The sequence below is a fragment of the Camelus bactrianus genome, chromosome 4, assembly GCF_048773025.1.
Source record: "Camelus bactrianus isolate YW-2024 breed Bactrian camel chromosome 4, ASM4877302v1, whole genome shotgun sequence".
Lineage (NCBI taxonomy): Eukaryota > Metazoa > Chordata > Mammalia > Artiodactyla > Camelidae > Camelus > Camelus bactrianus.
Window position 1 is genome coordinate 105147764 of NC_133542.1, and position 25053 is coordinate 105172816.

A 25053-nucleotide genomic window follows, 5' to 3' on the forward strand; every position below is an offset into this window, starting at 1 on the left:
AAGTTGAAAATAATAAGAACATGAATTCATTGAGCATGTGTGTATAATCAGAGTGTATCAATCAGTGTTTACTACCAACCATACATACACACTAGGGCATATATTCAGTGGCTAAAAACAGTAATCTTATATTTCTTATCTGTTTGTAGATCATGTGCAGTGTCTTTGCTGATACAAATTGTCATTGGTTAGATCATTCTAAGTTAAGTTCAGATCCGCTCCCAACGTCTTTTCTACTCCCTGACCTAGCAGGTGAGCCAGGGTCTGCTTGTTTCATGGCAGTGACAGGAATAAAAGAGAGCAAGCTCAAGTGTGCAAGCAGATCTCTAACCCTTTCCTGGCATCACACCTAGTAACATACCATTTGAAGAATCAAGTCATATGATCAAAAATATTAAGATGTTCAGAGGTGTATGTCTGTGAGATACACAACAAAGTCATATAAGACAAAGGGCTTGGGAAAGAGGAAGGAATTGTAGATAATAATTTATCAAAGTAACAAAGATGTTAAATCAAGATTATGAGAGCTCAGATAATTGACATAGGCAAAAAAAATATCATTACACAACTAAAACATCCTTCTGGAATAGCATGGAATCAAATGGAAGACTGAAAACTAAATTGTACATGCAAGCATATTTTAAGATACAGTGGAATCCAAGTAAAAGGACAGTTAAAATAATCAGGCAAGACTCTATGAAGGATGAAGATTATCCAGTAGCTATAAATGGTGTTCATAAAGAGGTAAATTAATATATAGTATTGAGAATATAACCAAAATTTATATTGGAAGAAAAAATCCATTTAATTAATTAATAAGAGAATAACAAATCCTGCAGATTTTAAAGCACCATTGTGCAGAAGAAATTGATAATGAATAATAATTAATGATGAATAACAAGTTGTCATTTAGTTATGAAACTTCAAAGGTAAAGATATACTTGTGTAGAGGGATTTTTTTTTTTAATCTTTACATTGATAAAGAATGAAGGTTGCTTCAGATAGCTCAATAACGACATGAAATTCCAGAATTTAAAGAAATAACACTTGTAATTGATGCCTCATTTTAGTGTTTATACTTTCTCACTGAGTAGTTGTATATTTTCTATTAAAATTAAACAGGACTTTTTTTAGATGATGATGAAAAAACATTTTTATTCTAATTTTTTGCTAAATTAATTATAGTACAAAATGTGACAATGAATGTATATATGTTCATGTATAACTGAAAAATTGTGCTGTACGCTGGAATTTGACACAACATTGTAAAATGACTATTACTCAAAAAAACATTTAAAAAATTATACTACATTCCTAGAATATATACTTGTTTGTTTGTTTTTAATTTTTTTATTGAAGTGTAGTTGATTTACAATGTTAGTTTCAGGTGTACAGCAAAGTGATTCAGTTATACATATACATACATATATAGATTTTTTTTCTTTTCAGATTATTTTCCATTATATGTTATTATAACAAATTGAATAGAGTTCTCTATGTTATGATCTAGGTCCTAAACAAGGACTTTTATTTCTGATTATGGTAAGATGATTGGTATCAGATCAACCATTTTGAAGAAAACAAAATTACAATCTGACTGTGGTTTCCACGTCTGAATAGGTTGTAGAAAGACACAAGGGACCTTCACTCCTAAACTAACAACAAGCACAAACTGGATAAGCCACAAAATAGTAATTTTAAAACCTGTACCCATCCGAGAGCTGAAATCACAAAGAAACCTGTCAGCAAAATCCTTGAGGTCCGAAGCCAGGAAATGATGAGGAAAACCAGTAACAAAGAAACAGATCAGGTCACTGAAAGTCTATGATACATAGTATTTTCATCTGTTAAATGAAAGATTGAACTTTATTAGGGCTCTAAAACCTCAAAAATATATTTCAAAATTGTTTTCATAGTTAGCAAATGGATAGTGTTTTCCTCATTTATCAAGTCGTCATATAGGCATGCACTCTAATGTATTTTTCTTTATGGGCTGAAATACACAAACTCTTATGAAAGAAAGACACAACTTCATATTTTGACAGATGTGTGTGTTATATTTCATTGCTGTCATCTTAAAAGTAATTTTTCAGAACAGGAAATGATTGAATAAAGACTTTGCAGAAACAACCACGTTAAGATGTAAAAATTTCACTTCAATAATCTAAACAAACAGAAACTTAGGAGGCTAACTAAAATTTAATAAAGTGTATTTCTGGTTGAAGCATCATCAGTCTTGTCAAGTGAAATAGAATTAATTCAGTGAATCCAGTCTTCCAGTTCTGTAACTTAAAGTGAATTACTACATTAGAGTTGCTTAAGTTAATAAATTGCTTCATGTTTTGCTCAGAATAGAATATAACTTATCTCATGGTTCTACCATATCTCATGAAATTAGGGAAACATTAGGTGCTTAATGAAATACCTACCTTTGTTAAGTTTAAAGATCATTAACTTTTGGGTGAAACTACAATTTTAATGTCATAGACCTTAGCTCATCTGTCATACACTTGACATTTGAACATGTTCATTACACTGAAATATCATTACCCATAAAACAGCAGGGTTTTTTTTTTTAAAGGCTTATTCACCAAGTTTCAGTTAAAATGCTATTTTTTGTTTTAGATAGCTTTGATATATATATATATCTATATCTATATATATCTATATATATGTAAAACTTATTTCCCATCTAATTATTGTGTTCCAAGCATCTTAACAATAAATATTTATTTTTCTTTATGTGAACTAATTGAGATTTATAGAATTACATTCACCAGTTAGTTCCTTCATCAAGTATGGTTATTGAAAACTTACAGAATGTTCTCAGAAACCTTGTTATAAAAGAATATGAATTAGAAGGCCAATTTAATTATTTCTGCCCCACATGTTTTAGAATGACATTATGGAGTCAACCATGAATAGTTTAATTTTCTGACTGATAAAATGTATTTTATAATTTTTTTCCTCTTTGTTACTGTAAGTCATAGGCAGTTACCATTTTTATAATTCAAAACTGCTGAATATCAACATTTTCTTATGATTCAGCCTGATATCTTTTACTATGTCAATTCTTATACTGTAAAACATAAACAGTGTATATGATATGCATAAAAATGGGAAGGTAATAGTATGAGCATTAGCAATGACTGTATCATATCGTAAAATGAAGGCTAACTTAAAAAATTCCTTTCTGTAATACCCATGTTTCTAAAATGAATGCATATTACTTTTGTAATCAGAATATCATCACTTTTTAATTATAAAACATACTCCTCAATATGAAGCAAATAATGAAAAATATCATGTATAGATGCTCCTTTTATCCAGGGCATCTCTGAACTCATAATTATTCCAGAACTTAATGTAAGTTTGAACATACATTGTTTAGGATTTTGTGTGTATAAAAGTTCCACGTCATGTTCCCAAACTACACTTAGCAGTCTGTGAGCTGTTTACCTTTACCATTGTGGTGAAGGCTGCTGTTCATCACAAAACCATATATCTTCTTCCTGACCGTGGGCAGAGACTACAGTTCCTAGTCTCAGAATCAGATGATTATAAATCTGTGAAGGATGGTAAAGCCATATGAAGAAAGAAGCCTCGGTAAATACATTACTATATAGAGAAGAGCCACCTGCCAATGAGAAACACCTAACTTAGTTAAATAATCAAAAAAACAAACTGTCATTGTTATTACAGCCTAGCCTACCCTTTCTAATACAATCGTTCATCTAATGTGTACCGGGGAAAGAAAAGATCTCTTCAGGAAAAATTATCAGTTATGAAGTGATAAAAACTGCAAGATGTTTTTTTAAATATTGGAAAAGTTTATATAACAAATTATAAAACCATAAGTAAAATGTCTTTTGAGTTAGTAACTGTGTTAATTATGGACACCGGTATCTCCTCTTGTTACCACTATGATACCTCACATGACATCAGGATGCTTTCCTTTAGCATTTTTAGTGGTAGTGAAGCTCTAATGTTAAAAAAAAAAAAAAGACTTCTTTTTCTTTTGAAATTTCTAAGATGCCTTGCATAGTTTCTGAAGATAAATGGATTGTCATTCCTTATTCCTATATACACATTCTTTATTCCTATATACACAATGTGACTTTTTTTTTCCTGGCTAGTTTTCAGAATTTGTGTATTTATTTTTTTTTTAATAATTTCTATTTAGGTTGTGCCTTGGTGCAGTTTTCTTTATTCTGCTTAGTTTTGTTGAGCTTCTTGGACATACAGATTACTATTTTAATAAATGTCAATTATTTTTTGGAATTTTTTTAACATATTGTATCCTTGGACATTTGAAATTCTCTGTTGATGTGGGTCTGGAAGTTTTTCTCTCCCTCTACACAATACTTGAACGGCAGTTTAGATACTGCATTCTTTAAAAGCTTTTTATACTTTGTAAGGATGGGTTCATAGTAGTTTGACTCTTAGAGCTCCTTTATCCCTACAACCAGGGCTTGACTTTGCTTGATTCTCTGTTGGATGCCTCAACTGTGCAACAAGGTCGCTCGACTCTGCTGATTGGAACCCAACATCTGTCTGGTTTGCATGAGTTTCAGAAATTATTTAGATATACAAATCTCAAGAAACTTTTTTTTTGGCCTGGTCAAGTGGAGTTAAATCCTATCTGTGTGCCCCTTAAGATGTATCCAAATACATGAGGGACCCCTGTGCATATTTCTGGAGTGTTAGTTACATAGATTTTTTTCCATTACTTTGCTCCTAAAATTCCATCTAGTTTGATCTCTCCAAACTTCAGTATCTATCTCCTCAGTTCAGCAAGGCTGCTGTGTTGTTCTGCTTGGGTGTCTACTACCTGTGTCATAATCAAACAAGGCAGCTTTTTTTTTTGGTGGGGGAGGGTATAGCTCAGTAGTCGAATGGGTGCTTAGCATGCATGAGGTCCTGGGTTCAGTCCCCAGTATCTCCATTAAATAAATAAATAAATAAACCTAAATACCTCCCCCCAAAAAACAAAATTGGTTTTAAAATTAAAAAATAAATAAATATATGAAATTTAAAAGGCAGGTCTTACCTTTTTAGGCAGAAAACCAGAGAATTGTAGTCTCATCTTTATTATTTCCTCTCTCTCAAAGATCATAATACTGCCATGCCTGTCGTCAAATATCTGAAAAACAGTTCTTACATATTTTGTCACATTACTAACTGTTTATGTTAGGAGGACAAGTCAGGTGCCTGATACTCTGTCATGTTTGAAGTTTTCTGTAACTGTTAGTGGATAGAGCGACCCCTAATTGGAAAGCCCTCCAAATGTGTGGGCAAGATCCTCTCCTTAAATGTGTGGGTCCTTGCCCCCTAGCTGAGAAAGAATTCTCAGTGGAGGCAGAGAGACAAAGTGAAAAAAGGAGCTGCTTTACTGCTCAGAGAGAGGAAGTTTTAAAAAAAGCAAAAAGAAAACACTCAAGAGGGAAGTGTTCAGCCAGGGAGCAGATCAGGATGGCTTCAGCCCCTGTCAGGCTGGGGTGTCCCTTAATTGGACGCCTCTGCCATCCTTACCTTCATTCCAGTGGTGCCAGTCTTCTGTTACTGGCTCTTTCCTCCCATGAAATTCAGCCCTGAAACAGAAACTTCGGCTGGAGAAAGGGAACAAAGAAAAAGATATTGGGGCGTGTCCGTGGGAATCAGTGCTGCACTTGTGGGATGCAAAATGTCTCGTATGTCTGTGTCCTTGGAACCAAGGAGCCAGCTGAGGGATGAGAGAGACAATCTGTTTTTTAGCAGCCTGGCATTTCCCTTCCCTCGTTAACCAGCCAGGGTCAGTAAGCCTGCCTCATCACTCCTCTCACAATAAGGGTTTTGTTTTTTTTTTTTTCCCCAATGTGAAGTCCATTAGCCTCAAGATGCATTTATAAATTTGGATGAAATAATGGGTACATTTAAACTTGCATTTTTCTAGGAAGAAAGTCTGTAGCTTTCATCTTTCTCAGAGATCCCAGCCTGTATGAGTGTGCAGTAGTGGTTTTGCGATCTCTGCCCTATTCTGGGTTGGTGAATATACAAAATGCTAAAACGGGGGATTAATTGACTGAAAGTACTGTTGAGTGATAGTGAATAGATGCTCCAGTGGCACTTAGCAGGTGAATTGCAAACCTTTACAGCATAAGCCTATAAGCTAATGGAATGTAGTGGTGTGTGTAAGTGGGGTGTATAATAGAATAACTTGTTCATAGTTCTGAAAAGAAAGTAAATGTTCGGTAAGTACTTAACAAACATATATTGAACTTTGTACGGAAGATGCTGGTGGAAGTAGTGGGAACAAACACAAATGTTGAAAATTGGTGGCACTTCCTCTTCAGTGATCACAGACCACATTTGATTGATGTTGTTTGCCCTGTTTTAATTATCTTTGGCTATATGTAGAAATATCAGTATGAGATATAATTTGCTCTTCTTTCACATGTTCTACTTTATGTATATAGCCTACAGATCCTAGAAACATTTACTGTAAATACAATTGTTAGAGTTTTGATGAAAATAATTTTAGTTGAGTCACATTAGGGACACCTCTTTCCTAAGATAAGCTTAAAGATGATGGTAACAAGACTTTACCATTTATTTATGTATTTACTGATAAATGAATGGAGAATATGATTAGTACTAGCAAAAAATATTTAAAATCAGATTTTATAGATATTTAGCAATATAAATACTTTTTAAGTCTCAAATTTTAAAGAGTAGCTTTTTTATCTCAGCTTTGTTAGAGATAAATATTTAGAGAATAGAGTTTATGCTTGTATGATTTAAATATTTATTAGTTTGAGGATTGATAAACCTACGGATATTATCTGCTCTTATATTGTGTTGTTTTTTTTTCTGACATCACCAATCTTTAAGCCATGTCCATTGGGAATGTAAATTAACAGTATTTTGAAGTCAGTAGGCAAAAATGATAAACATGAGAATTTGGGGTGGGTGGAGGTAATTAGGTTTCTTCATTAATTTATTTTTTAATGCAGGTACTGGGGATTGAACCCAGGACCTCATGCATGTGAGGCATGCACTTCACCACTGAGTTATACCCTCCCCCTAACAGATAAAAATGAAATCTGACTCTTCAAACTCATCTGTTTAGGATCTATATTTTTTAATTTTTATATTTTATAGAAATCAGAGGACAGTTGTTCCTAGTGAATTTAAGGAAATGGCTCCAATTACTGCAAAATTTTGCTGTGTTCAGAATGAAGAAATTTAGGAGAAAGTTTTAAACTCCCAATTTTTAAATATAAAAGGTTATAATTTCAATTTCCAGTGTTCTTAAATAAAATGTTAGTATACTTTAGCTTACACCTACCTCCTCCACCTTATGTTCATTCTACCAATATGAATACGTACCTTCTCGATATTTTAATTGAGTTGCTTATGAGGCATTTGGCTTTGCAGATATGTAGATCAATTACAGCATCTTACTAGCTTTAGGGGGCCCAGTACCATAGAAATCCCATTCATTTAAAGAAATATAACATTAGCAATAAAAGTTATGTATGAAGGATATTGAAATCACAAATTTCATAGCTCTCTACAATAAGGGCTGACTCTACTCATTCCCATATCTGTAAGCTCTGCTGAAACAGCAAAACAGCAGGATTTTGGAACTGGCTGTGAAATTAGATTTTTTCCAACATGAGCAATGAGAGCTGTTGTAAGTCTGATCTGTAAAGGAAAAGAAAATCCAAAACTGTGTTATCATGGTATATTTCTATCTCCCCTGAATAATTTCTCTGATCATAATATGCAAAAAGTTGTGTACAAACTGAAGTTGAAATTTTGGGAATTTAGATGTTTTTAGTAAGATTTGAGTTCTAAAATTCCTTTCCTCTGACAACACTTTATGAATTATATGCCTAATAAAAAATGTGTAGATGAGTCTTAGATAAAAACTAAAAACTTCCCCTGTGTTCTCAAAACACTTTACATTTCCCCCAAAGAATTACTATTTTGTTATTGATAGAATTAACTATTATGGAGCTTTCTAGACTGTGCATTTTCTGATTAGCCACAATAATTTAAAAGCATTCTCCTCACTGTGTGTCTTTTGTTGTATCAGTGTTCAATATTAGTACAATGTCATCACTTACATATGTAAATTAGAGTTGAGCTCTTGACGTTAGACAAAAATTGAGTTCAAAATTAGACTTTGTGTCACATAGTTTGTTACTGGGCAGTTTATATAAAGTCCAAAAGTCACTGCATTTGCTTCTTTAAAACAGAGATAATTATACTTCCTTGCTGTTAGGATTGTTATGAAGATTAAATAAAATGGTTTAGGTGTGCTCATTAGAAGAGTACTAGGTATGGGCTTTGTAGTTACTCATTGTTTCTGCATTTCTTTTTATCCCTTTTGGTGGACTAACCGGGACCCCTGGGCTCTGGCTGCTCAGAGGACGAGAGCAGATATTCTTAGGCACATCTGGACCTGGTTCACACTAAATAAACAATCCTGGAGCATTTGAAGAGTGACATCAACCTCACAATAGAACTTGTATCTTAGAAATAATCCAAAGAACCAAATGGGTAAGAGCTCCTAGGACAGGTTTTTTAATTATATTTGTCTCAAAACAATTGGCATAGACTTTCTCAACTTGTCACTAAAATAATTATAGAGCCATATGTAAGAGTGTGAAATCAGAGAAAAATAGAGGAATGCTAACAGAAATCCCAGAATCTGGATAAAATATTCTCTAGCTATAAAACTGATAGAATGTCTTTACAAAGAGCAACCGTTGTACAGGCATTACCAGAACAGAGTGGGAGAGTCAACAGAGAAGGACAAGAAAGTCGCTTGGCTCCCACCCCAAAGTCCTCTTTCTTTGTTTCAGAAATGCAGTGAGTAGCAGGTGCTCTTACCATGGGGCTGCTTAATTTGGTGGAGGAGCAAACTGCTGCCCATCATTTCTCATCCTATTATTTCCTTTCCTTCTAGATCTATTCTGTTACTGAGACCACCAGAAATGAACCAAGGGAAACCATTTAGTGTGCAGATTTAACATGCAGAATATAGTCAAGGAAAAAAAAATCAGAAGTGATCCACATCTTGTTAGAGTCTAGACTCTAGAGATATATTTTCAAGTTAGAGTATAAGAAAGTTCCCTGCCACCAGACAGAGAGGGGAAAAGAGAGAGAAGTTGAGCGAGAGGGGTTAACAGTAGGGAGAGAAAAAGAAGGCCTCTCCTAGGCATCCTTGCAATACTAAATACTGGACGAAATAGAGAAAGTTATATTTAGTTTTGAGGATAATAACGATAATTTGGCAATGAGATCAGCTGTCTTACATGTTTGAAAACAGTGGAAATATTTTCTACTTTAAATTGGAAAAAATTAACTTTATTATAATAAAGCTTTCAGGGGACGGTATTTTGTGAATTTATGCAAAATATCAAATCACATTTGCCATATAAATTTGGTTTACTCTCTGTTTTGTCGTGTTAATGTATTTCTTACCGATTTTCAGGCGACAGACTCTGTAATATGATTACTTATCCTGATTTTACAGTGATACTGGCAATATTAACTCCTGATTATAAATCTGAAGAGAGCAAGGGTTCACAGGTCACACAAGTATGAATCCACCTTGAACCACTATGCCTGGGTGTTCATTCCTTGTGCTGACATCTGATAGCATTTATTGTCTGTGTGATGGGATTAGTGGTTAGAGGTGTTAGCTCTGAAGTCAGATTACTTGGATTCAGATTCAATATTCATATTCACCAGTTGCAGGGTATCATAAAAGTTGTATATTTTTTCTGGACTTTGCTTCCCTTTTCTGAAAGAGAAAAATATGGCTGACATCATTGAAATAATAGAGTAAAGTGCTAGGAATACGGTCCAGAACATAGTGAGGATTCAGTTAACTAGATATTGTATATGTGTTTATAAATGTAGTATCTTTGTATGTAATTAACTATTAACATAATGGTCAGGAGAGAGTAAATGTTCAGAGAATGATAGTATTTATCATTACTGCCTCCTTTGATACCAAAGAAGGCTATATTTCTTCATATTTTTGTGTGTATATGACAAAATTGCAGTCACATGATAAAAGACTTGAAAGCAAGGATCTTTTTTTTTTGTCCTCAACACTTCAATTGTAGGTAATTATTAAATCATGTGATGTGCTAGATTCATCTTGTGCCATTATCATAGGTGACTGAGCACATCTCTTCTCATCCTCAGCTTCTTGTTCAGTGACATCATCCTGTTGGCTTGAAATTAGCCATGGCAGGGCTAGTTACATCATAGAAATTGACAGAATCCCACAAATTAGGGTCTCCTCCTATGCCTGAGAGGAGTTTGTGAACCATTTATTAGCCATTAATTAACCATTAATCTCTGATTAATATCCATATTGATGTGAAACCAAGGCTCCATACCCATCTTGGTGACTCTTGGCCAAGTTCACGTATGAGGGTTATCTGTATTTTTTTAATCTTCTTTTGTTTTGTAGTGAGTACCTCAGCCAGTTTTGTATCATTGTGGAGCCATGGTTGGTACTGACCTAATTCAGAAAAACTCCAACTGATTCCCACAGGAGATGCTGTAATTATGCATTAAACACTATGTTGCATCAATCTAGGGCACTGAGATTAAGCACATCAATAATACTTTTCACATGGATATATCTATATTTATATTTTTAAGACATTTTTTATTGAGTTATACTCATTTTACAATGTATCAAGTTCCAGTGTAGAGCACAATTTTTCAGTTATACATGAACACACATATATTCATTGTCACATTTTTTTCTCTGTGAGCTACCACAAGATCTTGTATATATTTCCCTGTGCTATACAGTATAATCTTGTTTATATTTATATTTTTTATCTATCTCCACACATAATAAAATGTATGAGGTTATTGATTTCTACTTGCACACTTATGAAACTCCCGCTAATCAATACTGGGTTGAGATCACCGACTCTTACTGTGAGCGTACGAGCATGTTCTTAATCGTTTTGGAGCTGAAAACTGAAATACCTACAACAGCATTTCCCCCACTACTTTGTTTACAAAGAGTCATGTAGGATGCCTGTAACAGTTCACAGTCCGCTTTTATTCTAGATCTGTTGAGTGAGCATCTCTCGAGGGTGAGCTGGGATCTATATTTTCAGTCAAGAGTTTCGATGGTTTTTCTGACCTGGCAATTTTGGGAACCCATAGCTGATAGAGACTAAGTAGGTGACTTAAGTGGGTGAAGCAGGGTGAGGGAGGCATGTGAGGGTCTGAGAGGACGCCTTGGCTGCATGGTGTCATGCCAGCTACCTTCACATTTTCAAGATAAGCTAGAAATATGTAGTTACATAAAATACTCTGATTTTTAAATATTGACAAATTACTCATTGTCTTTGTACTGTTACCATCCAGGCCAACTTAAACCTTTTAACATACTAGTGGTTTAAAAAACATATTTACCATCCCTCAAAATACTGAGAAAAGGTAGCAGTGCCTGAGAAAAGTCAACTGTGGTCCCACCTCCTCTCTGTCTTTTTTCATCCTCTGCCAATCCCCTCCACACTGCTCTCCACTGTTTCCTGTTCATAGTAAAGGAACATTCTGCAGTACCAGGAAAGGACACTTGTATCTTTCTCCTATCCCTGGCACACAGTAGGTGCTCAAGTGATAGTTGCTGAATTCTCCTGAAAGTTTTAAAGAAATATTTAGGCATTCTCTATAGAGAAATGGTTTTCTTATATAAGTTTTTAAATAGTGATTCTACTATTTGGGTATAAAAAGTGACTTGGGTATAAATAGGATCATTTCGTGTAAAAGGGTGGAGTCAATGGGAAGCAGTTAAGACATTGACTTCTTGGTGATTGAAGAAAGAGTCTTAATATCTATCTACCTTTTTATCTATTGCTTCTTCTTTTTTTCCTTACATTCCTCCCCAAAGATGCAGTGTAATAATCAGATGCAGAAATTACCTGTAGTTTATAAGCTCCAAGAGACAGAGAACATGTCAGTCTTTGTTTTCATCGTACCCCTAGTGTCTAACATAGTGCAAAGAATGTAAGATTCCCTCCATAAACACGTGTGAAGTGGGAGAAGGAATAAATGAACCAAGTGGTGAAGCCCTTCTCACACTTGCTCCTGTTAATCAGGCTGTTGTCATATCAGTTTGATTAAGCACATATAGACCGACTTCTCTGATAGGCTCTGCTGTGCTTTATAGAGTTACTACAGACTGGCCTTATGCTCGAGTTATTACAGACCATGTGCTAATTCATATGATGGTTCTTGGAAAAAACACATGTACACACGTTTACTGAAATGGAACTCATCCTTTGCATCATGGTTAGTGTGGCTTGTCTGACAGTCAGGGAAGCTACTTGGCTCATAGGGGACTACTGCTTTGTTGGGAGTTTAAAAAAAAAGTTATCAACTCTTTCTTTGTATAATCCCTGGAAAGAGAGATAGAGTGAGTATTGGGGAATTTAAGGAATATATATTATATGAGGAAAGAGTAGAAAGTGCCCTGTTTAGATAGGTTCAAGGATGCCTTCTGGGTGCAAACCCCAGTCCTGCTTCTTGGTAAGAGACTGAAACTGGCATGTTAAAGTGGCCATATATTTGTATTGCTTTTACTCAGCAATCTGATTTTACTAAAAAACATATCTATTTTTGTATGTAAAATTAAAATATATAATATATTTTTAAAATTTTCTGGTCCAGTTCCCAGATTGAGTCATACATTTTTGTAATAAACTATTATTTTTAAGGTGTAGAGTTGTTTCCATTTTCCCTTTATAGCTGTGTAAACTCACTATTATTAGAGTTTTCTATGGTTCTGAAGTATTTCAAAAGCCATTGTATATGATAAATGACTCGTTTCATCCAGCAAGATATGGGATAGAAAATATTAGCCTTGCCATACTGGAGATTAGTTTAATATTTTAGGCTATTTCCACATGATCTCATTTCAGTGATATTATGTATAGAAAATTACTTTTCAAGTATTCTGATATTTTCATTGGTTCCTATTGTATCACTATAATAATGACAACACTGTCTAAATCATAGATATTAAATGTCTTGAGAGTGTTTACTCTCAAGAAAGTAACAGAAGGCCTTGCGTTTGAACTGCAAAATTGTGGAACACCATATAAAGTGAATGTATTAGATTTGCTAAGGGAAGCATTAAAAGGCAATGGATATAAGTTGAAAAACATGACTATTTCACTCTACTGAAACCAACACATAAATAGATATGTTTTTCAAATAAAACTATAAATGACATTGTAATAGAACTTACAAAGGAGCCATCAAACATAAGCACATATCAAAATGAGCTTAAGCAGCAGCATTAATATGGGAAAGAAAGGGAAGCAGAGGCAAAGGGAACAGTTTGTGAAATACAGCTGGTTAAGGACTGCAGCAGAACATTCAGGTTATCATGCTATCTGGGTTGTATCTGTCTTTTGCTCCCTCTTTGAATCATTCTTTCACATTCTAAATCCATATGATTCGTAGGAACAATTGAGCCCATTGGGAGTTTCCCTAGCTTAGTAGAATGCTATGTTGGTGCCTCTAAAACTATTGCTTGAATGTCTTATTATCTTCAACTGAAATTGTAAAAATATCTAAGTTACAACAAATAGTAAAAATAGCAAAACAGCAAAGCTGCTTTTCTTAAAAGTGGGAAATGCGATTTTGCTTTGTTTTTATAACTGTGTAGTAACTAAAACTTGAAGACATATCCTGATAGGTTTCTCCATCTTCGTTCTTTATGGTTTGGCTTTTCTTCTCACTGCTACTCAGTGTTGCAGCAGTTGACAGTGGGCTTGAGTACTGCCTGGTTTTCATATCCTGCCACTTACCAGTCATGTGACTTTGGCTTAGTCACTTAACTTTTTTGAGGCTCTATTTTCTCAGATATTAAAGGAACTTAATAGTGTATCCCTAATAGGACTGGTATAAAAAGTAAAGAAGTTTTTTGAAATGGATCAAATACTTAAATAGTAAGACTTGAAACCATAGAACTCCTAGAAGAAAACATAGGGAAAAGTTCCTTAACATTGGTCTTGGCAGTCAGTGTTTGTGGATATGATACCACAAGCACAGGCAATAAAAACAAAAACTAATAAATGTGAGTCCAAACTAAACATCTTCTGTACGGCCAAAGAAGCAATCAACAAAATGAAACAGTAACCTAAGGAGTGGGAGAAAACCCTTGCAAATCAATGGGTGCAGTGAATGTTGATAAAATTTAACACCCATTCATCATAAAAATTCTTACCAAAGTGAGTATAGAGGGAACGCATCAACATAAATTTATTTATGAAAAACCCACAGCCAACATCACACTCAACAATGAAAAGCTGACAGCCTGCCTGCTAAAACCTGGAACAAGACAAGGATGCCCACTCTCACTGCTTCTATTCAAGTGGTGGAAGTCCCAACCACAGCAATCAGAGAAGAAAAAGGAATAAAATGTATCCAAATTGGGAGGAAAGTGGTAAAACCATCACTATCTATAGATGACATGATACTATATATAGAAAACCCTGGAGATTCCACACAAAAACTACTAGAAGTGATAAATGAATACAGAAAGGTAGCAGAATACAAAATTAACCTACAGGGATCTGTTATATGTCCTTACACTGACAATGAGATATCAGAAAAGGAAAGCAAAAAAAAAAAAAAATTCCTTTAAAAACTCATCAAAAAAAAAAATAAAATACTTAGGAATAAACCTGACCAAGGCAGTGAAGGACCTATGTGCTGAGAATTGTAAAACACTGATAATGGAAATTAAAGATGATTCAGAGAAATAGATATCTTCTGCTCTTGGAATGAATGAATTAACATTGCTCAAATGACCATACTGCCCAAGGCAATCTACAGATTTAATTCAATCCCTTTCAAATTACCCAGTACATTTTTCACAGAACTGAAATAAATAATCCTAAAGTATATATGGAAGCACAAAAAAAAAAAAAAAAAAAAAACAGAATTGCCAAAGTAGACCTGAGGAAAAAGAGCAAAACTGGAGGCTTAACCCTGTCTGACTTCATATAATACTACAAAGCTACAATAATCAAAACAGCATGGTATTGGCACAAAAACAGACATGTAGATCAATGGAACAAAAAAGGGAGCCCAGTTATTTATTTATTTATTTATTTATTTATTTATTTATTTATTTATTTATTTACACACGTACACACACACACACACACACACACACATACACATATATTTGCATCACTTTACTGTATACCAGAAACCAGTATAACTTTGTAAGTCAACTATACTTCAATAAAAAAAGAAAATGTGGATATTCTAGCTACTGTTACTATGATGAGTGGTAAACTGTCCTTTATCTCTGACTCAGGATTTTTGTGCCATCTGCCAACAACAATAAAATTGTAGCAGGCTATCATAGTATCTTGAAATTGAGGTAAAATCTCAAATATTTACTTAACAACTGTTAGTAAATGTATTTATCCATTATAAGTTATATGTGTTATTGCCCTTTCATATTTTCTGTGTAGGGAACACATTAAGTTCAATTTTATTCAAATTTATAACATTTACTATGTTTGGGGGACTACTGGGCAGGCATCAAAACTCAATGCATTTGTTCAAGGAATGGGTTAATCATTTAATAACAATGTGACTATAAGTCTGAATGCAAACTCATTCAGTTCTCAAAGATGTATGGCTATAGGTGCTTTTGGTGACCTATATGGTGGAAAGGAATGTGTTAGTAATAACCTTTAGCTATAAGGAACTCTTTTAGATTAATTTAATAAACATGGACTTTTCTTGTCTACATAGTTTGCTCACAGTGCCCCTGCTACTTCAGCTGCCTTCCCTACCTTTACAATTTCCATCCATCTTTCTTGGTCTATCCTCTGTAAATGATTCCCAGATTATTCAATCACATGAAATCTCACATCCCTTTGTTTAAGTTGCTCTTGTCTGTAGCTCAATTACATCACTTACTAACACTGGCCTTGTTTTACATGCCTTTCTTGTCTCAGTAGATTGAGTTCTGGACAATACAGTTATGTCTGATTGATCTTTGGATCACCCACTGCGCCAGGCACTGTGTGTGTAATTGGAGGTCAATAAATATCAATGTAATTAAATGGAATGAGGCGTTATACTGTACTGCTAACTGATTCTCATTTCTTTTGCCACTTTCTTCCTGATCTCTTCCCCTTTACTTGTTTTCAATTCCATTGGTCCTGAAGTGTGTTAAAGCCAGCAAATTCTTTCCAGAAATTATTTCTTACAGGCATCTAGACATCTGGGGGTGCCACATTTGTTGTATTTGAGAAAAACAAAAAAGGGGAAATACAACCTAGTAGCATTTTAATATCTGTGAGAACAATGACGTCCAACAGCTTTTCAACCAGTTTGAACGTGCACATGGTAAAAAGAGTGAAAGCCAGATCTTCTCAGTGCCCACAGATGGAAACACTAGCTGTTGAGAACTGCTGGGAGTTGACAGTTACATCTCTTTAGGAAAGTGGGAAAGAAAAATGAAAATAGAAAACCTTATCAATTGAAATTGCTTCAGATCAACATTCAGTGTGAAGATTTATTATAAAATGTGATTATTTGAGTGACAAGAATAATTGATTTTTTTTAGTGCCACCAAAGCTATGCCAGATAAGCCTTTATTAAAAATGAAATATTTTGACGTAGGAATTCCAGTTGTGTCCATTTCTGTTCAATACATATGTTGATTAACCTGAACTTGCCTGTTTCCTTATAACTGAGAGGCTGAAATTTCAATATTTGGACTGATTAGAATGGCAGCTGTCACATCAAGTGTAATTTTAGATTACAGTTTTAGAAAGCAGTTACTGAAGATTGTTGAGGATAGAGTACACATGATTTATAAATTAGGTTAGTAACCATCATTTCTTTCATTTCTATTTATAGAATCAACCAAACATCCCTAAAACAACTTTAAGAAAACTTTGTGCTATTTTGACATCCATTAGATGAGGAAGAGTAGGCAAAAACAAAATCAAACAGCTAGAGATGACTGTTTCCAGGGAAAGAGATGTACCCATACCTAGTCCTCTGGGCCTGCCATCAAGGAAAGATGCCTTAGTTCACATTCTTAGTAAATCTACTTGTGCTGTAACTGAGCAGCATTTCAGGTAATTCTGTTACATTGTGCACTTTTAGATGTGCTGAGTGCCACTGTCTTATATAAGGAAAGTTGTAGCGGAGAACAGCTTTCTCTAATTTGTGAACTCTCAAATGAGAAGAGGCAACATCAAAGTTTTGGATGATTTTTAATAAAATGCTATGAAATACCTTTTAAAATCTAAGAACAATATAAGCTAATGAAATAGCCATTAGTTGTATAGTGATCATTAATATTAAATTAAATGGATTTATCTCATTTTAGAACATCTTAAAGACACTGATTTTGTGGGTTGTTTGTACAGAAGATACTTTGCATTCTTTTCTAGCATTTAAATTAATGGACTTTCTCTTTTAGAGCAGTTTTAGGTTTACAGAAAATTAAGTGGAAATAACAGAGACTTCCCATATACCTCCCCAGCCCAACCTAAGTCAGTTTCCACTCTTATGACCATCTTGATTCATTTCAGCCTGTCTCATTTGTTACAAGATAGGATGCGCTTTGATTTTTAACTAGTAGAATTTGGGGAGGTCCTAACACTATATCCAGTGGTAGACATGATTGTAAAATACTGCAACTAAGTAGGGTGGTTATTAACATTATGTAGAAAATAATTTCTAGTAACCACATTTTTCTGCTTCTTCCATTTGTTTTGTTTTTAATCATAAAAGAGGATCTTTTACTCCTTTGAATTCCATTTTAATTTCTCTTATAGGCTTTAGCTGACATTATGAGCCTCTGTCTCCATTCCCCATGCTCTCGTACCTCACTGAGGAAGAACGTTGGTAGCAAAACACAGGGAAAAAAATTAGAAAACAACAATTATGAAAAGATCTAAGGCTAAATACTGACCAAGCCAAACTGTCACGGGCAGTGAGAAGCAGGAAATTTGTATAAAAATAAGGCCTGCTTAGAAATACTACCCACATTTTATGTTATGTATATTTTGAACAAGTGCATATTGAAAAAGAGTTTCTGCAAATTAGTTATAAAAGCCTTCATACAAGAAACATAGTTCACATCGTACAGATGAGGAAATGAGTGGAAGACAAATCCTAATCTGACCAGAAAGGATGCAATTCCTTATTCACTCCTAGCTGGAGGCCGTACTATTTCTAGAACAGAAGAACTGGAAGCTTATAAAATAAGCTTTTACCGCCTATTATCTGTAGATTTATATGTAAAATTGTGCATGCTGACTATTTAGTAAGCACATATAGCTACTATTCTATCATGTTTATTTGAACTTTCTCAATAAATCGTTTGAATTATCATCATAAATTTCTAAAATAAAGAATTACCATGGGTAGGTATAGTCATAAGTGGATATGTATTTAAAGCTCAGATAAAGTATTATGTGGGTATTTGGATATGCATTTCTGGCATTTAGGGAAGAAAACTGGGCTGAAAATGTAAATTGAGTAGTTTCCATCTTCTGTGAGGTAATTTAAAGACAGGCAATTGGAGGATGTAATGAAAGAGTGAGTATAGACTGAAAGGGTGTCTAAGACATGATCTTCAGAAAGCCTCATGAATCAGCATTTATTATGGCTTTTTCAGTAGATGAGTAATTGGTCAATTGCCTAATCACTTTGTATCAAAAATTAAATACTAAAAGGATATGTTTTAGACTAGCTAATTTACTCAGTAATCTTTTTTTTTTTTTTTTTTTTTTTTTTTTTTTTTTTTTTTTTTTTACCAGTTGGCAAATGGTTCAGAAGGGACTACAAAGGTGATTACAGGTATGAGAAAAAAACTTGTGGAAGAGATAAATGGACTTCATTCATGTGACTCCTTTTGTCAGGTCCACCAATCATCTTTAACTTTGCATTTACCATTTCATACAACTGATTAGTCCCTCTTCCTCAATGTATTCTCTTTATTTGATGTCCAAGATACCAAAATCTTATGGTTATACTGCTACCAAGCTGGCCCCTTTCCTTTCCTTTTCTTACTCTTCTCTTTTCTCCATTCTCCTAACCTTGTAGAATCCAAAACTCAATCTTTGGATCTCTGCGTATACTCAGTCAACTCCATTGATCATCTCTGCTAGTCTCTTGACTGTAAATACCTCAGATAAGCTTAAAAATACAGAAATTATATTTTAAGCCCAGGTTTCTCTTTTAGATAAACAATAGACTTGGATATCTAAATGCTCACTCACATCTTTACTTGAATTCAAATAGATATCTCAAACTTAACATCTAGACCTTCCTCAAACACTTGATCCAAGGGAAAACTTTTTCCCTTTCTTAGTTAATGGTAATTTTATTCTTCTGCTTGTTCAAAACAAATATATTTTAATCATGCTTGATGCTTTATTTTTCTCTCATATTCCACATTTTTCTGTAAGAAAATTCCCTGGGTTCTCCTCCATCTGAATAAAGCCTGACTCATCACCTTCACTGCTACAAGCCTGGTCCAACTGCAAACATTTCCAACATAGTTTTAGCACTGCTTTCCTAACTAGACTCACAGATGACAAACTTCAAACTCTCTCTCCCTTCCCACTCTCTCTAAGAAAACCTTGTGTATCCTCAACACAGCAGCTAGAGAAATCCTTTCAAAATAAAACTTACTTCTCTACACAAATGTTACTTCTTAAGTGAGAATAAGCATTTATAAGGAAATTCAAAGAATTCCCCCCAACATTTTTTTACTATTCTTACCCCAATGTAGTTTTTCTATAGTGCTTATGTTCTAGTATAATATATAATATACCTATATGTTGTTAGTACTATTTAGTTGTGTCTCTACTCAATAGAACTTAAGCTCCAGATAGACAGATGTTATAATAATTTATTCATTGTTGTATAATAAATGCATACTTACTCAATCTTTGTTGAAATAATAGATGAATCAATCACTCAGTCCATGTCTTGAAGGATGTGCAGTGTCTTTTTGGGAGCCATTCACCTGCTAACGGTTAGTCTGACATTTTGCCAACTTGATCTGCAATGACCATCTTCATGAAAGCACGGTCTCTATCAATGAGGCAAAAATGTTAGGTGACAACATGAAAGTGATGGTCCAACTAGTTCTCTGGAAATTACAGCAGGGGTTCAGGAAATGCCAACTTTGGTAACAGTCGGTTGCAAGGAATGTTGAGAAAAGCCTCTGGTTGAAATTAGTCAGATCAATATATAAAGTTTCAAAGTTATTGTCAAGTGAACGTTTCTCCAAATGGCTGAGCGGCTACCTTGAATGAGCTAGGCATTTACAGTAGTTACGCTGCATGCCTCCTGGTAGCAACATAATAGGGCAAACTTCGCAATTCTCTGATGATTCTATGCAATAATATAATCAATCAAAAGTGTTTGTTCCTACATTCCTTGTAATATATACATAGTTTAGCATTGTTATTCAGTAACTCGGAAAAATGAACTTGTGTAGAAGCATGAATTCATTCAGTTTAAGAAACTTTCAGGGTTTTATACATGCAAAATGGTTATCTAGTGCACTTCACAAAAGCATAAAAGTTTTATGCAACATAAATTATTTGAAGTTTTATAATATAGCATAGAGCTTTATCATTTAAAATTCCAATTAGATATATAATATTTTTTTGTTAATCACAAGGTTTCATTATGAAACAATTCTTTAAAAATGACTAATTAATATTGCTGCTTTGTGTTTATACCATCCTTTTCTGGTAACAGTAAAAGAATATTCCGTCAAAGACTGAAAAAATATACATGGACTCATTTTTATTTAACTACATTTAGTATGGCAAGTAAAATGAAATTTTATTTCAATACATAAAACTTAGATATTTCTTCTCTGTATAAATTTTGTGAATGTTTTTAGAACCCACCCAGATAATCCAGGATAATCTTCCCATAACAAATTCCTTAAATTAATCACATCTGCAAACTTCCTTTTCCCATACAAGGTAACATTAACAGGCTCCAGGATCTAGCCATCTTTGGGACAAACATCCCAAAAGAAAAACTTGATAACCTCAACAAAACATACTTGTAATTATGTTCTTATTTAACCTTGCCTATAGCAGAGATGATGATTAATTTAATTTGATAGAATATTTTTAATCTTGTGTTATTTGTGAAAATACCTCAACTAAAATTTATAACTTTATTACTGACTTTGCCTCAAATGGAACATAAAACTCTTCAAGATTAATTTAAATATATATTTCATTTCAAAAAGTATGATTTACTACGTTGTATAAAATACTCAAAAATAGCTGGGTATAAATCAATACACAATGTCTCGTACTAATATAAGTTGCTGTGAGATTTAATTTGGCCACAATCTCCAGAACTCTCAATAATAAATTTCTTTTTTTTTTCTGCTTAGTACAAAGATTGGATATTACATGCACACATATTTTTAGCCCATATCTTCATCTTTTAGAAAGTCTGGTTTGCTCTGGGAGAAAAAAAAATATCCAATTTTAAAACCATCTGGTATTTTGATTTTTGTTGTAAATTTAAGATTTTAATTCCTTACCTCTGCCTGCAGTTAAACAAATAAAAGAAAGCACAGGTTTTCAATTGAGCTTCAGCCTTTGTATTGTTCTTTTCAATCAAAAAAACAAAAGAAAGAAAGAAAAAGAAAAGGAAACCATCTGCCTTTGCCAGCTGCTGGGATGCAGAGAAGATAATGGGATTCTTACATATGATATCTTTTTGTTTTTCTGGTTGAAGTTGTGACATTTTCAACTGTTCTCTTCAGGATACATCTGCTTCTCTAAGAGAACTGAAGCCCATAGATGGTAAAGGGGTTGTCAACCTTGTATTAACACACACCTTTGAAAGCCTTCCATGGACATGCATAGCTGTATTTAAAAGTCTTTACACTATTTTATACTTTACATTTTAAATGCTATAGAAAAGAAATAGAAAATTACATAAAAGTGATTCATTTTATTTTAATGTCGCTGCCATAAGCCATGCTCATTTAGTAAGCAAACATTTGTAAATACATTTACAGAACAATTTTCTTCATACCATAATTTTAGGGGGAGGATCTCAGAACCCTCAGAAGTTGTCTCCAAAACATGTTGACGTTTTCTGTATTTTTAAAATTTCTTTTTCATTTTTTATGGATGGAGATAATTGTTATTCTGAAATTATTCAAAACCATAAAATAAAGTTTTGTTTGAAGGTGTGGCACTCTGATTACATAATTTTGAACCCTGATTGTTAAAATGGTACCACCCATAAATCAAATTTGTATATATTTTTTCATCTTTAGCATAGAAGTTGCCTATTATTTCACAATAGAGTCATGAAAAAAATTACCTTGATGCAGAACTTCCTTGTTCTTTTAAAGTTGCTTCTGGAGAGTTTTTCTCATTGTTCTGTGTACTGATAATAGTTTCAAAAGATCTTACTTCCTTTTGGATGGCAACTTTTTGTTACAAGGAAGAAAAGGAAATGGAAGTTCTTGGTCCTGATGGTTCTGGGTCCTTTCAGAGTTGAATTACTCTTAGAATTGTCTTTGAACATGAGAAGTGATGGCTAATTCTGTGGCATCAAGGATATTAGGACATAAAACCCTCTGAACCCAACCAAACACTAGGGGCATCCACTTGAATAATGCTGCTAAATGACTCTCTTCCTCATTCCATAATTGTAATCTGAGTAAGAGAATGGGCCATCACCATTGAGCACTGGAACAAAATTTAGGGAAAAATTTCCTTTGTGTAAGTGACTCCCAGGTTTCCTTCCATTGCAGAAATTAGAATATACAGGAAGAGCACAGCAGTGCTTTGCCCCAGAGTCATCAGGTATAAGAAACAGAACATCAGCATGGAGGAACTTTCTCTGAAATGAAGAAAGAGTTAAAAATCAGGAAAGCTCTCAAACATTACAGGTAAATAGAAACACCACCACCAAAGAATAAGGGGAAATCATTACCTTTTCAGAAACATATGCATTGTGAAAAAAAAGAAAGAAAGAAAAAAACTTCTATTTAGAATTACAGATTCAAATGTTCAATTTAATCAAGAGTACATTAGACTTACAGAAGTAGAGACATGATGGCAAATATCAAGATAATTTGTATGAAGAGAAAAATACTACTGAACTCAAGATTCTCCCGGAGGCAATAAAAGCATTCCAGATACTTAGTGAAGAGGAAGCCTGATTTGGGAACTAGACATAGGAGCAAAAGGATAAAACAATCCCCATCAAAGTGTGCAAAGAGAAAAGATAGACATATATAGTAAGAGGATAAAGATATATGGTCAGAACATATATAAAGAAAGATTTAATTAACATAATTTAAAAAAAAATAATATTCAAGTCTTCCTGGTAGCTCTTGTTATTTCCTTCAAAAACTACAGAACAATCAAACAAGTAAATTTGAATTAACTCAGTATAACTTAATGTCATATGAGGCTCAAATATAAAAAATACTTGAAAGTAAATAAAATAACACCAAATCCTAGCAGTCCAAGCCTCTGTGGTAAGCAGAGGCACACTGAGAAACACTGCAAGGAACAGAGAATTGGAGATCTAGCAATAGATTTTAAGATTAGAAAAAAATTTCACTCCTGTGTGTTTCTCCTTTATTCACACATTCATAATACTTCAGATGCCAAAATGTGTGGGTATTTTCCAAACAGTTTTGTGCAAGACCAGCAAGGTATCCTTCTCTCAACTCAATTCTGACAATATCTACCTGGAAATAATATCAGCTGCTGCAGGTTAAGTGCTCAGTATCACGAGAATGCCCACCTCCCATACACACACACAACTCAGAGGTCAATCATAAATCCAGTTGCCTCCTAAATTGCTGGCTGACCAGCTATACATGGGGTTCTCATGGCCCCTTCCTTGGTTTCTTATTTGCCAGATAGGCTCCTAGAACTCAGGGAAACACTTAAGTTTACCAGTTTATTATGAAAGGGTATATTTGAAGGTATGAAATGGACACACAGATGGAAGAGGTGCATAGGTGTGAGGATGTCAGGTGTGAAGGAAGGGGTGCAGAACCTCCCTGCCTTTGCCAGATATAACACCGTTTCAGTACCTCCATGTGTTCAGCAGCCCAGAAGCCTTCTGAAGTCTGCACTTCTGCAATTTTATGGGAACATCATCATGTAGGTGTAATTGATCATCAACTCAGTCTTCCGTCTCTCTCCCCTTTCCAGAGGTGGTGGGATGGGTAGAAAGTCCCACACTACTAAGAATGGCTGGTCTTTCTGGTGACCAGCCCCCATCATGAGGCTATATTGGAGTGCTCACCCATATAGAAAGCTCACCTCATTAGATCAGAAGACACACCCAGGAAATCCCAATGGATGTAGAAGCTCTGTGCCAAGAACTGGGGGCACAGACCAATACTTATATCTGTTATTTCACAGAACCTCACTGAAGGGATTGTGGGGGTGGGGAGTGTTAACCTAAGTATCTTTGAAATAAATGAAAACTGTAAATCTAAATAAGCTGTACCAGTGCCCTTTCCTGTACTTTGTAATGCTTTTTCTCATGAAGGTATGAGCTAAAAATTCTGAAATTATTGTATATGTATAGTGGGATGGAACTATTACAAAAATTGCTCACAGATGGCAGAAGCCAGGTTTCTCACCATTGGATCAGGAAGTAAGTGGTAAACAAGATGGAAAGCCTAGAATAAACCAAATCACATTGGAAGATGTAGATATAGTATGAACTCATGTTTAGTGTAATACAGTAATTTCATTGTTATAGTAAATTATATAATGTAATTTTATATGGTGAAATTTAAAAATAATATGCAACTTTAAAACCAGAAGATATAATCTCCTACTTCCTTTAACTTTTATTCTAGTCAGAGGAGACCACAAGTCATTGGATTAGATTTTTCCTTAATGAGCCTTCAGGTAGATAAGATTATTGTTAAGCTCATGTAACCAATGACACAAAACATACCTTGATATATTCAATGATTTCTCTAGATCC

The 25053-nt window shown here is 34.2% G+C and overlaps 1 long non-coding RNA gene and 1 other non-coding gene across 3 annotated transcripts in view; one reads left to right on the forward strand and one right to left on the reverse strand.

Moving 5' to 3' along the window:
* The window catches only part of LOC141577571 (uncharacterized), a 539399-nt gene that overhangs the window by 166790 nt on the left and 347556 nt on the right, over positions 1–25053 (forward strand). The gene's annotated exons all lie outside the window — the stretch shown is intronic.
* On the reverse strand, positions 6988–7059 carry TRNAV-CAC (transfer RNA valine (anticodon CAC)). Its single transcript has one exon. It is a non-coding gene; the product is annotated as a tRNA-Val (tRNA).